This window comes from Arvicanthis niloticus, chromosome 2 (genome assembly GCF_011762505.2).
Source record: "Arvicanthis niloticus isolate mArvNil1 chromosome 2, mArvNil1.pat.X, whole genome shotgun sequence".
In the NCBI taxonomy this organism is placed as follows: Eukaryota; Metazoa; Chordata; class Mammalia; order Rodentia; family Muridae; genus Arvicanthis; species Arvicanthis niloticus.
Window position 1 is genome coordinate 58,893,363 of NC_047659.1, and position 14,769 is coordinate 58,908,131.

The following is a 14,769-nucleotide window of genomic DNA, read 5'->3' on the forward strand; positions in this document are numbered from 1 at the left end:
GTTTGAATCTCATAAGTTTTCATCTACTTCAAAATCAGCTGAAGTGAGGTTTTAATCAGTAGACATTTATTTATGCCCAGACTCACTCTAGGAGTAACTGAGTTGGCTTTATAATCGTTCTATGAAGTGGATGTGCTTTTGACTCCTAGGAGAAAAATCAAGGTTCTTCAGCTCATTTTATGATTGGTGCTGAGCACACATACTGTTTAGATCTGTGTGTGACATATATATATATATATATACATATATATATATATATATATATATATGCAACTCTCCAAATTTTATTTAAATGTTTTCTCCATTATTATGCCAAATATGCTGCTCTCTTTTTCATTTAGTAGTTGTCTTTTCTAGAAACCGTGTCTTTCAAGACTGTGAGTCCAAAATCACATGTATATCCATGTCACTTTCCTGATTAATGCTTGCCCATCTCTGAATACCTTTCCAAGATTTCACACTTAGAATGGTTGGTTTTGTTTTGTTTTGTTTTTGTTTGTTTGTTTGTTTTTGATCAGGGTCTTGAATCAATCTGAGGCCATTAGTAAGTTTTATAATCCTCCTTGAGAACTTTTCACAAATGACATCGTTCATTACAGAGACTTGTGACAAGAGAATGAGATAGCCCGCAAGATAAGATAAGTTGACTTTTTCTTTACCCTGAAGCTTGGCTGTTTCCGGCTATTTAGTTATGACTTTTATACTTTTACAGGTCCCTTTTGTTGGACACGTTTCTGAAGGATTTATGTGGGGATGTGCAGGTGATAACTGTTTTAGGCTGAACAAATACATTCAGGGAGGTGAAAAATGATGTCTCTCTGTTTAAAGTTACATGTTCTTTCAGAGGGTCAGAGTTCAGACTTTATCAACCATGTTGGGTGTCTTACAACTGTCTGCAAGTCAAGGCCCATGGAAGTTTATGCTCTCTTCTGGCCTCTGTACATGAACACCGAAAAGTGACAGACATGGACATAAAACACTTTATTGTTTTTGAAATGGACTTGAATTTCTAATAATTCTCCCTCCCCTTACTCTTAATCCTCTACTTCTAGAGGGGTTGAGAGCCATATGTTTGAAGTTTGGGCCTCCTCAGCACATGTGGGTCTGGTCTTGAGTCTTCTCACTGCCAAGTTGGAAACAGATTCTTCAGCTCTGCTAACCCGCTTGATTAGTGGTTGGAGAATATTCACTTTTTGACCTGCTTTTCAGCTACCAGAATTTATTATTAATTCTACCCTTATTTTCTTCAAATTTGGACTTTTATGCCTTTCAACAATATGTATTTTGACACTTATGAGTTAGGTTTTGTCAGGCATGATGCTTGATTTATGTTTTTAACAGTGATATTTTCTCAAAAGTTTAAGATGTTTTAATATGAGACACAGAAACGACTCGTTGGAGAAAATTATTTTGTCTGAGAAAATGAGAATGTGCAGATCTTAAAGTTGATGTTCTCCTGTGTCTTAGGGAAAAAAGGGAAATCTAAGGTAATGGTTTAATGTATTCAGTCTATCAAAATTCACTACAGATTTTAAACTATAGACTTGTGGTTCCACCTTTAATTTCTTATTTAGTAGCCTTTAGCTAGGACGCATATTTTATTCTATAAATTGTTACTCTATATATCAATCATAAATAAATACATACTGCTATTCTAGGGACCAATTTTGAAGTATAGGAAGGATAAACTTTTAAACCACCACAACAAAAATCCCCCACGCACCACACATATGTATTTACAGAATTATTTGAATGTGTATTGATGGGTTTGTGCCAAGGGGTTTGGTTTAGAAAATAATTACTTTTGCTCATCAGTATTCACTTTTCTATCACAGAAAAACAGATAAATAATTACATTTTAATATTTTCTCAATGGTAGACTATAGTTAAGAACTCAAGAAGTTAGACTCCAAAAAGCCAAATAACCCAATCAAAAAATGAGGTACAGAACTAAACAGATAATTCTCAACAGAGGAATTAATCTCAAATGTCCAAGAAGCACTTAAGAAGTGTTCAACATCTTTAGTCATCAGGGAAATGAAAATCAAAACAATCCTGAAATTCCAAAACCTTACACCACTTAGAATGGCTAAGATAAAAAAAAAAAAAAAAAAAAAAAAAAAAAAAAAAAAAAAAAAAAAAACCAACTCAAGAGATAGCACACGCTGACGAAGACCTGGAGATAGGGAAACACTCCTCCATTGCTGGTGGGATTGCAAACTTGTAAAACTACTCTGGAAATCAATCTGTTGGTTTCTCAGAAAACTGACAATTTAGTTCTACCTGAAGATCTTTGGGAGCATATACCCAAGGGATGCTCCATCATACCCCAAGGACACGTGTTCCACTATGCTCACAGCATCTTTATTCATAATAGCAAGAAATTGGAAGCAACCCAGATGTCCCTCAACCAAAGAATGAATACAGAAAATGTGGCACATTTACACAATGGAATTCTATTTAACTATTAAAAACAAGGACATCACAAATTTTATAGGCAAATGAGTAGAAATAGAAAATATCATCCTGAGTTATGTAACTCAGACCCAAAATGACATGCATGGAATGTACTCACTGATAAGTGGCTATCAGTCCAAAAGCTCAGAATACCCATGATACGCTCGCTCCACAGACCTAAAGAAGTTAAACATGAAGAAAGGCCCCAGAAAGGGGGATTGGGGAACAAAGTAGTCATGAGATGCAGAGGGAGGGAGGGACTTGGGTGGAAGAGGGGAGGGCAAAGTAAATGGGGGAAGGGATCGGGCATAGGGAGAGTCAAGAAAGTGATCCAGAGGGCCAGGAGAATGAATGGAAATATGCAGCTGCTGGGAACAGAAAGCTAGGGAAATCTCTAGGGAGCCCCAGAGATCCAGAGATCCTGAATGAGGAAGGCTCCCAGAAGTCAATGCAGGTGACTTTAACCAAAATACCCAACAGTGGGGATATGGAACCTGAAGAGACCACCTCCAGTAGCTAGATAGGAACCTCAGGTAGAGAGATGGAGACATCAACCTACCTACAAATCTTTTGACCCAAATTTGTCCCGCCTAAAAGAAATTCAGGGACAAAAATGGAGCAAAGACTGAAGGAATGACTGACCAGTGACCAGCTCATTTTGAGACCCATCCCATGGACAAGCACCAATCCCTCACACTATTAATGATGCTATGTTGTCCTTCCAGACAGGAGCCTAGCATAGTAGCCCTCTGAGAGGCTCTACCTAGGAGGTGCCCCAGACAGATGCAGATACCCAGAGACAAGCATTGGTCGGAGGTTGGGAACCCCTATGGAAGAGTTAGGGAAAGAAATGAAGGCCCTGGAAGAGATGGCAACCCCACAGGAAGAACAAGTGTCAAGTAACATGGAGCTCTGGGCCCCAACCAAAGAACATGCATGGGCTGGTCTACATATGCATAGGCTCATATGTAGCAGAGGGCTGCCTTATCAGGCCTCAGTGGGACAGGATGTGTCTAATCTTGCAAAGACTTGATGCACCAGGGTTTGGGGATACCTGGGGGATGGGCTATCCTCTCAGAGTCAAAAGGGAGGGGAAAAGGAGGAGAAATTTTGTGGTGGGGGACCAAAGGGATAGCATTTGGGATGTAAATAAGCAAATAAATAACTCTTTATTGCTTGTTTGAATGTAGCCAAAGCAGAAAATGATGTGTTTTTGTACTTCCCTACATATACACACATACACATGTATATATAATAAAATATATTTTATTAGTTTGCATGTGATAACCATCATAGATAAACGTTAATAAGCAAACATGTTGCCTTGTGTCGCTTAAGTAGACACAACGTTTATTATTTGTCAATCTAACCTCTGCATAACTGAGAAAAAGAAATAGTCTGAAGAACAGAAAATTAAGAAATTTGTCCTTGATTGCTTAGCTAAGAATTGGAAGTCCTAAGATTTATGCCTAAGCAGTCATCTTTAGAGTTTTTTTTTTTTTATTGCAGCCATTGCAATAAGGTTCTTTCTAACAGTGAATGGTAGCACCTATCTGTGTATGTGAAATGATTTCAAGATCCTAGCTTCAGGTCTTCCACAAAACTCTTATGTCCCTGCATTTCCTCAGTCCACATTATCAAATATATACTGAATGTACTCTTTGCTGGTTAAGAGAAGTGAGAAGAAAGTGCTCATCTCCATTTGAAGCAATACAATAGTGGGGAAGTTTTGCATGCAAGAATAAAAGGTTGTGAATTAATACATAAGATTAGGAAGCCAGCCGTACACTAGCATAGTTCTCTTAACCCATGTTCAAGTTTGTATGGACTTTCTCCAGGAGAACAAAATACTGTTCTTTGACGCAGATCTCTTGCTTTTATGTTGCAGGTGCTTTTCTTTTTAGTCTTAATATATCTCAAGAGGTGTTCATTTCTAGACTGTGAACTGGAGAATGCCCCCGGGCAGTTCTGTGACAGACAGCAGCTATGTCTCCAGCGTGGTTCAGTGTCATAGTGGAAATCTCCAGATGGCTGCAATACTTTGTTTGGATGATTTTTTTTCTTGTTAAGATATTACAGATACATAACTCCTATGTCAGGGGTTTTTTTTAATGGTGTTTTAAAAGGAGTTTGAAGTAATGTCTACAGAACACTCTGCCACAGCTAGTTCAGTATCCCTGGGAAAGATCAAGATGCAGCCTTTGCATGTACTGTTGTACTTACTGATTCTTTTAATTGCTTATACTATATCTAGATTTTTTATTGGATATTTTCTTTATTTACACTTCAAATGTTTTCCCCTTTCCCATTTCCCTTGCACTAAGACCTCCTATCCCCTCTTCCTGCTTCTATGAGGGTGTTCTTCCCCACCCACCCACTTCTGCCTCCCCACCCTTGTATTCTCCTACACTGGGGCATTGAGCCTTCACAGGACCAAGGACCTCTTCTCCCGTTGATGCCTCACAAGGCTATCCTCTACTATATATGCAGCTGGAGCTATGGGTCCCTCCATGTGTTCTCTTTGTTTGGTGGATTTTAAGATTAACTCAGCTTATAAAATATATTAAAAATATAGTATATATTTACATTTTAAGGGAAACATTTGAGTTATATTATTTTTGTTCTATTTTAGTCAGCTAATGGAAACTAGTATCTCATGCCAAATATATGTTTGGGACATCAATTTTGAGAATTGTGTAGGTAACTCAAATGATAATAGATGTCATTTTTGAGCTCTTAAAAAATTCTTTCCTTTCTCTTCCATGATATCCCTGAGCCTTGGAGGAAGAGATGTGATAGAGATACCCCAGTTAGACTGAGCACCCCAGCATCCATTTTCTTACACATGAGCCTCTGTGTTAATTGTCATCTGCTTCTGATTTAAAACATTTATCAGTACATGCCATAGAGCAGCCAATCGGTACTAATGGGTAAAATAAAGTAATTAAACAAAAATATTATTTTTCTCTTTAAATTTTTTTTTCGTTTTAGGATCTAGTTTTAAAGCCATTGCAGTGTCCATTATTCCTTGGTTCTCTAGTTTGCTGTCTTGGTCTTTGTATTGGACTTTCTCAAGTATCATAGTATTTTCTTTCAGTTAATTTAATATATATATATATATATATATATATATATATATATGTATATATATGTATATATACGTTTCTCATGTACAATATGATTTGGAAATGTATATAGTATGAAGTAGTTAAATTCGGCTAGTTAACATATTATTACATAGACTTCTAGTTTATGTTTGATAAAAACAATATTTTTTGCTGGTCATCATATGACTTATTGAACAAGGAATATGAAGCTTATCAGTATTAAAGAGAGTGAAATTTGATACTGATTTGTGGGAATAATTTGTGTGCATAGGAAAATTTCTGCAGAACATATTGACATAGGAAGGCAGCTGAAAATACCTAGACAGTATGCTAATTGTTTAACAGAGAGGAATAAGAACATATTTAACTGCATGTCATTCCCTCACAGTTAAATTTAATCTACTTCTGCTCTCACCCATTCTTAGTATTTAATATAATACATTATTATTCTTCCCATTGATTTGAGACAAAACAAGAAACAAGGAACTAGAAATACTAGACTACCTAAGAGTTAGTGAGGATAGAATTTACTGATGTTACCTGAAAATACAGTTACCTATGAACATAGGACAATCATAATATAGCAAGCATTTTGCAAGTGGGAGGAGATAAGTCAACAGAAGGGGCATGCCTACATCTTATTGAATATTTTATTATTGATAATTCCATAAGTTATAATCCATATTCAATTTGAATATTATCAATGATATCCAAAAGTCCATGTGCCTGATAACAATTCTTGAGGCAATAGAATAAGTTTGCTGGCTAGTTTTATGTCAACTTGACACAAGCTAAAGTCATATGGGAAGAGGAAAACTCAACTGAGAAAATACCTCCACAAGATTTGTCTATGGAAGAGTTTCTTGACAGGTAATTTATATATGTGTATGGCGGCAAGGAATCCCATCTTATTGTGGGATGAGTCATTCCTGAGCTAATGATCCTGGTTGCCATAGGAAAGCCAGCTGAACAAGCTATGAGGAATAAGCCCATAAGCAGTATTGCTTCATGGCTTCTGATTCACTTCTTGCCTCCGAGTTCTCATATTGAATTCCTTCCCTGAATTTTCTGGGTGATAGACTGATAACATTAAATAAAACCTTTTCCTTTACAGGTTTCTTTGGTTATATTGCCCTTCACAGCTATAGAAATTGTAGCTTAGATAGGAAATAAGAGTGATCAACATCATATCTTAAAAGCAGGCATGTTGTTTGGGGCATGTAGATCTTCACAGTGTTAGTGTCATACAGTTTGAAGGACTGTGGCTTTGAGGTGGCATGGTTAAATCTCAGAGACAATCTACCTCAAATGTCAAGCATAGTATAATTTTGAATTGACTGATTCTTTACTACTAATTGTTTCCATTTCCAGTTGGTTATCACAAACTACTTTCCTACTAACCAAGGCACACTGTCATTATTTTATGTAATTTTTTTCTGTACATGTCCCAAGAGAAAATAAGATTTACTAGATCTTTTGCTGGACAACCAATTCTTTAGGTAATTTTAGCTTTTAAACATACTATTCATAGGCTTAAATATTCTCATTATTGAGGATTTAAATTTTTATTTGTTAGAGCTTGTCTATAATCCCAGTACTCTGATTGTGGGTCTGTGGTCATCCTTAGCTGGATAGCTAAGACATTATCTCAAAAATAAGCAAACTATCATTCAAAAAATAAATTCCTACTTATTTTTAAAAGTCTATTTGAAGCATATTTTCTCCTTGACATTTGAAATACTGACAAATTTTCAGCATAAATTATTTTGTACCATCATGGAAAAGTTACTTTCTCGATGGCCAGCAATGTCTGTGTTTATCTAGAAGGCTTATTGTCATCTCTTAGCTTTGACTTTTAATGATTGTCAAGAAACAATGGTAAAAATTTGCAAGAGTAAGAAATTATCACTATTGTCTGATTAGAAATTGTTATTTGTCCATGGTGGAGTGGAATTTTCTCTTAGAAAGTTTCCCCATGATGTAACTATTAAATATTACCCTAAGAATTCTTAGACAATTAAAGCTGAGAACATTGAAATGCAGAACCTATCAGAATGGTTGCATAAAGAATAACATGTCGGGAGAAGCCCTCTTTGAGTTGTTGGTCAGTGGTGTCTAAAAACATTAAAGACTAATGGTATTGCCCTTGGTTGTCCCTCAAAGATGGAAAGTAAATACCAATTGTTGAAGACATCATGTACTTCAGACATAGGGTCCAGAGGACCCTTAGCTGTATCTGACCTGAATGTCTCTTGCCTTAAAGACCAGAAAACACCATTCAAGCTTCAAAAGGGAGAGAAGAAGAAGGAGAAAGACGAGGAGGCGGAAAAGGAGGAGGAGGAGGAGGAAGAGGAGGAGGAGGAGGAGGAGGAGGAGGAGGAGGAGGAGGAGGAGGAGGAGGAGGAGAAGAAGAAGAAGAAGAAGAAGAAGAAGAAGAAGAAGAAGAAGAAGAAGAAGAAGAAGAAGAAGAAGAAGAAGAAGAAGAAGAAGAAGAAAAGAAGACAGTCCTAATAAGCTATGATGTCTACAGACCACAGAAATGACCAGCATGGCACAATAGCTCTAAGGCTGAAGTGACATGTGTACCTTGGTTGTAACCAATAGCTCTCTACTTGGGCTTAAGACTGCCTCGACATGAGGGAAACTATGCCTGGTACTGGAAACCTAGCCAACCACTCAGTTCTAGTCACCATAGGTCTTGGAAGATAGCCTACAACCACCTTTACAAAACCAGCATAATCCCCAACTACAGCCTAAATATTTGTCTTTATACCTACAGATAAGTGTGGTCCTCACCCTTCATCAAAGAAAATTCTCTTTGCAACAAACAGAGGGAGACCATTACAGAAAATCACAACCAATCCAATGCAGAGTTATGGAGCCCAGTCACAGTGAATACATCTGCACTAAGAACTTTGCAGAAGAGGAGACAGAGATTATAAGAGTAGAAGGATGAAGAAGTTTGCTGAGAAATTATCTCTTAGTAATGTTAGAAGCTATACCCATAAAATCTCATCCATGTGATTGCCTAAATGTGAGCTGGATAAGGACAACAGTAGATATGCCAAAGTGGATGAGGGAAACCTTACCCAAATACTATAAGCAATGGAGAAAAACTAGAAGCAGGAGACGTGATCTTCCCTCAGTTATCCAGTGCCAAAGGTCAGCCATGGAACATACACACAAGTAACATTAAACACACTGTGCAGATTGTACTTAGAAATATATATGTATGTATATATACATTTATACATGTAACAAGCAGAACATGTAATTTAATTAAAGAGAGACCATAAACCCAGAGTCTGGGAGTGAAAGCTCTTTGTGAACACAATCCTGTCGTTCACTTACTTGCCTCTTTTTCTTTCACAATGACAGATGCCACTGGGACTTTGCAAGGACTTCGTGGCAGGTGGAGTGACTGTGGCCATCTGCAAGAAGGCAGTAGCACACATCAGGTGGGTCAAGCTGCTGTTGCAGGTGCAGCATGACAGCAGGCAAATCGTGATAGATAAGCAATACAAGGGCATTATAGACTGCAAGGTTCATATCCCTAAGGAACAGGAAGTCCTGACTTTATGGCATAGTAAACTGGCCGGTATCATTAAATACTTCCCCACACATGCTCTCAACTTTGCCTTTAAAGATTTCTCTGGGTGGTGTGGACAAGTGGACCCATTTTTGGCACTACTTTGCAAGGAACCTGGCATCAGGTGGTGCTACTGGGGCCACATCCTTGTGCTTTGTGTACCCTCTTGGTTTTGCCAGTACCAGTCTAGCAGCTGATGTGGGCAGAGCTGGAGTTGAAAGAGAACTTAAATATCTTGGTAACTGCCTGGTAAAGATTTGCAAATCTTATGGGATTAAGGACCTGTAGCAAGTCTGTAATGTGTCAGTACAGGACATTATCATCTACTGAGGTACCTGCTTTGATATCTATGACACTGCAAAGGAAATACTTCCCATCCCAAGAACACACATCTTCATCAGCTGAATGACTGCATGTTTTATCCTGCTGTTGCTGGCCTGACTTCTGATCCCTTTGACACGGCCTGACACCTTATTGACATAATCTGAGTCCTTTGATGAGGCAGTCAGGATGCCAAGAAACTGATATCATGTATACAGGCCCCTGGGAATGCTGGCAGAAACTGGCTTGTGATGAAGGAAACAAGGCTTTCCCTCCCCCACCAAGGGTGTGTGGTCCAATGTTCTCAGAGGTATGGGTAGTCTCTTACTGGTCTTGTATGATGAGATCAAAAAGTTCACATAATAATGTCCTAAGTGGTCTCCTTTAGAACAGGCATGTTATATAATATATCATACGCTGAATACTAGGGACAGATTGTCTGCACTTGTCTTTTTATCAATGGCAACTATTTACCACTTAGAAAAATAGGAAGCAATCATATTCATTTGACCAGTGTTCTCTTCAAGCCATTTCCATAGTATGATAGTAATGCTGGAACTCAATTATATGTTTTGTTTCAGTCAACTGTGAAAATAAAAATTGGAAAAAAAAAAAAGGAGACCATGCAAGCATTTTTAAAAACAGTGCTGAGGGGTATTTGGAAAGTTTGAAAAGAAAAGAGGAAGGGAGAAATGACGTAATTATAGTATAATCTGAAAAACAGATAATTTAAAAGAGAGGCCCATAAAGACAGATCACTCTGCGTGAAGTCATCAGTTCCTAGTATTTTGGCTGATGCTACCCACAATTGACAAGAAGGGAACTGAGAGGGCTTTGCCTCCCTAGCCATATCCAGAAAAAAAAGTGTTAACTGTTAGTTCACACATACAGTTCAGCGATTATGCAGGAAGTGCGAGGAGCCCAGGGAAACCTGGGTTGTGTTCACAGGCACATATAGAACACTTCTTAAAGGAGTTCTGGAAAACTTAGGGCTCTCAAACACTTCATATAATTACAGAGAGCGGCCAATAAAGAAATGTGTGTTTGTGATAAGGGGAAGAATAGAACAACATGCCAAAGTATGCATTTTTTTTTTATTCAGACCAATAATATCAGTGAAAACTGAAATGATAGTCAAATATTTCTTTCCATACCTATTTAGTATTAGGATAGAATAATAACTTTTGGTGAAATCCAGAAACTGGACATCGGCCTGGGATTTTCTTCAGTACTCACATCATTTTGATTGCATTTTAGTATTGAGACAGGCAATATTTATGTTTTTCATCACAATATTTAGTTTTATAAAGTGCATTATGTGAACACATTATACTGTGCACTATGAGATTATTTTCTCATACAATCCTATGCAAAGCATGATGGGGTTTGCTTTGGGGTTTTGCCTGTTTTGAGGAAGGGTTTGTATGCAGCTCAGGCTGGCCTCAAACACTTTCTGTAGTCTAGAGTAGCCTGTGAGCTCTTAATCTACAATCAAAACATTGCTTTAAATTGCATAGTGCTTCTTCTTAGTTTCAGAAAAAAATATAATGTATTGTGTACCTTTAATCCTATCCTCTCTGTCTAGGGCAATATATTCTTCTGCTGCTTTTTTAGATGGTGTTTCTTACATATTAGGAGTCAGTGTCCAAACTACATGATAAAAATAATCATCTAACCAAATATCAGTAGTTCATTTGGCCCCAGTGTTGTATACAATCAAGAAATGTGCATATCCTAAGACCTAGAATAAACTCTGCAGTTGTAGGAAAAGTTGAATTCATTTTCCTTTAGGTACATTATACTCTCATATTATATTATGTAGACTTACTTTTTAAATACTATGTAAATAGTGTGTAAAGTATTCTGTGTGGAAGTCCCAGCTTGAGTCTGTGTGACCCAGACTCTTTTCCCATAGTGATATCATATAATCTCATTTAATGGCATAATAATTGTTTGAAATTTGATAATATAACCCAAACATGGGGAAGGAGTCTCTGTTTAGGGTACAGAGCAAACACTAATGAGTGTCTTTTGGGGGGGGGATTTTGAGTTTTAGAATATCATACCTTAGAGCTATAGTACATTCTTTGTACACTTAGAAGAAGTTATCTTACAGAGAGGCAAAAGAAGTCAATAAAGTTGAGACACATTTGAACAAAGCACCTAGCACCATGGTGTACCAGCAAGCCTAATAAGGATATAGGGCAGCCTTAGTGGCTTGCTACAAATCTTTCTATATCCATGGATCAGATCACTATGAGGCTTTCTATCCCCCTTCACAGCAAAAGCTTAAAATTAACATTAGCATTTGAGAGACTTAAAAACCATAGCTATTTAGGTACCTGCAATGGTCAGAAAGGATGTTCCGTGAATATATTATTTCTGGATTTTCCCTAGAGTCTACTCAGTCACTGAATGCTGCAATGATCAGGTTTTATAAAACCTTCTCTTCTGTGCATTACATACTACATCTGTCCATAGGTTTATATCATTTGTGGTATGTTGGTATCTCTTCAGAGTGGGAATGTAAAGTTCTAGTCTCCACCTGGGTGTTATGTTCTGAAGATCGATTGCTAGAATGAATCTGTCTTGATAAATCTTATGAAAATCACAGGCATCATAAGGCAATCATAAGGTATGTCCTGTTCAACACTGCACCTTTACTAGTTCACAATCTGTTTCTGTAGAAGTAAGGAAATATACCTAAACACCTACCCCATTCAAAAGATGTAAAATCACCTTTATTATTTTGCTACTGTGTTCCTGGAAAAGAGAAAGGAAGTAGAGAGTTCTGTGTTTAAAAGATGTCTAGTAGTATAGATGAGAGATGTTTAGTAACAGGGAATGAAGGCAGTGAAGAAGGGATTGGTTTTGACCACTGAGTTGACTAAATGAATGGACTAAAATAGTACTAACCATAATACACAGTGAAGAGTGAGAGAACACATTACTTTCTGTGACATACTGAGATTGCTATAGTTGAAAAAATCTGATGAATACCTCTAGAACTGTGGTTCTCTTCCTGATGCTGTGACTCTTTAATACAGTTCCTCCCATTGTGGTGACCCCCCCAACCATAAATTATTTTCATTGCTACGTAATAACTGTAATTTTCTACTGTTATGTATCATAATGTAAATACCTGTGTTTTCCAATGTTCTTAGGTGATCCCTGTGAAAGGGTCATTTGACCCATAAATGGGTCGTAACCTACAGGTTGAGAAACACTTCTCTACAAGAACGCTATGTAGATGATTCTTGGATAACAAAATAAAAGCTGTGCAATAAGTGTCAGTTGGTCAGCAGTATGTGTATCGGAAGTATGTGGTTAGTGCCACGAATCGTATTAAAGTACCACTGAAAATGGGTTGGCAGGCTAAGAAAAAATCATAGTGTTCGCAGAGTCATAAATGACAATTACATCTACTATTTAGAATAAGTTGATATTAGATTCTGTTTTCAGAAGTGGGAGTTTAAACATGGAAAGAACGCAGAGCCAACATTTAAAACATTATGGTGTCTTTAATAAGATTATTACAGTGGAGGTGGAAGCCAAAGTATACCTTGAATATTCCATCAACTAAATGCAGTAAATTTTTAACACATTCAGGGAAGAGATCATCATTTATTTTTCGTATTTTTCCCTTTTCTTTTCTGTGCCAGAGGACAAGAACAAATAAAGGTACAGACGGTGCTTTAACGCAGGGAACTTTCTCCTTTATTTGTTGTCTTAAAAGTCCTAGCACATACTGGAAAATGGTACCAGACCTCATTTTCCCAGCACTGAGCTAAGACAGTGAGTTGAGTTTCTCTCTCCAAGAGGTCAATAAATCTCAAATGGAAGTGGAAGCCAAGCATAGTGCACAGTTGTTTCTTTCTAACCAAATAAGTTTGTTTCTTAGTTCTCTGTTTCATGCTTGAACAGTACAGTTTAATTTTGTTTTAACTATTAGAGATAGTGGTTGTTACTGTTCCATTTTATGGAACTGAAAGTATAAATAATTCTGAATGACTTACTGTAAAAAATGGGAGGGGGGACTATTTTACATTGTGACAACTTCAGAAGACAGATTTTAAAATAGAGTACTGTCTAGTAAATAAAGTCAACACCAACACTATAAATAAGATAAAAATTGGTGAGTTAAAAATGTTTATAAAAAATAAAAAAAAATCATGATCTAATTGTGAGACCTTGGGAATAAAATATTTACCTTGCCTGGTATAAAAGTTGTTATATTTTAAATAAAAGCAAATGACCATTAAGTTTTCTGAATACTGTAGTTTTAAATTTTCTTTCTGGTTATCTGCAATAGAGGAAAAGCCTACAAGGCCTCAAACCTACTCAAAGAACTGTAGGCAACTGAGGCAAGCTGGGAGTGGGAAAGACAGACCTCCCAAGGGAGAGCACACCAATTGCTTGTCTAGTGCCAAGAGGTCAGCCCTGAAGCATACATACAAGTGAAGCGATATGAACTAGAAAGGTTATACATACATATAAATACATATTTACATATATGCAACACACACGCAAACACACACATACATGTACAATTAGTGAGATAAGAGGCCATGAATTTGAAGAAGGGTGGAAAGGCATGGATGAGGTGGGTTGGAAGAAAAAGAAGGAAGGGAGAAATGTAGTTAAACTATAATCTCAAAAATAAAATTAAAAATATTTTTGAAAAATGTGACTCAGCTGTTTTAACTGAATAATGAAGACTATTTTTCCTTTCTAAAATTTGGTTTTATGGTCCATCATTTTAATTTTCATTACAAATGACAAACCCATTCATTATATATCTCAAAATTTATTACTTCTGACCTTTAGTGGACTTTAAAGTTCAGATATTTGGAAAGATGTTTTTAATATTATTCAATAATCAAATTCTAAGTTTGCTCATAAACTCTGGTATACTTTCTGTATGATTTCTGAGAGATTGGATTCTCTTCTCTAGTCATATTTACATCTGAAAGTGAACAAAAAAAATACTAAATGTTTTGGAAGCAAAATTAAGACAGTGTTAACATTCATCAGTAAAAATGAATTTCTTGGATCATAATGTATAATGGGTGCATACTATTTATTGAAACTTGGAAGCAAAATAAATATTAAGAGGATATATACCAACAATATTTAAGGTAAAATACACATTTTATATATGTATATACATATAAATACATAAATATTTTTGCTTTAATTTTCTTTTTTAGGATTTAATTATTAATTAAGTAAAATCCTGTTTAATACTCAGATGGACTAATTTACTAATATACTTTATTAGTAAATTTACTAATA

The 14,769-nt window shown here is 36.5% G+C and overlaps 1 pseudogene; it reads left to right on the plus strand.

The window, feature by feature from the left end:
* Nucleotides 1-8,942: 8,942 nt before the first annotated feature.
* Nucleotides 8,943-9,837, plus strand: LOC117703145 (ADP/ATP translocase 2 pseudogene; annotated as a pseudogene).
* The last annotated feature ends 4,932 nt before the right edge of the window (nt 9,838-14,769 follow it).